This window comes from Lupinus angustifolius, chromosome LG08 (genome assembly GCF_001865875.1).
Source record: "Lupinus angustifolius cultivar Tanjil chromosome LG08, LupAngTanjil_v1.0, whole genome shotgun sequence".
Classification (NCBI taxonomy): Eukaryota; Viridiplantae; Streptophyta; class Magnoliopsida; order Fabales; family Fabaceae; genus Lupinus; species Lupinus angustifolius.
This window is the reverse complement of record NC_032016.1, coordinates 3663502-3663755: the sequence shown is the minus strand read 5'-3', so window position 1 is coordinate 3663755 and position 254 is coordinate 3663502.

The following is a 254-nucleotide window of genomic DNA, read 5'->3' as shown; positions in this document are numbered from 1 at the left end:
TCATCCTCATCCTTATCCTAATCCTCATCCTCATCCTCATATTCATCCTCATCCTCATCCTAATCCTAATCTCAACCCTCATCCTCATCCACATCCTCATCCTCAAACCTCATCCGTATCCTCATCCTCGTCCTCATCCTCTTCCTCATCCTCATCCTTATCCTCGTCCTTATCCTCCTCCTCATACTCATCCACATCCTCTTCCTCTTCCTCATCCTTATCCTCATCCTCATCCTCATCCTCATCCTCATCCT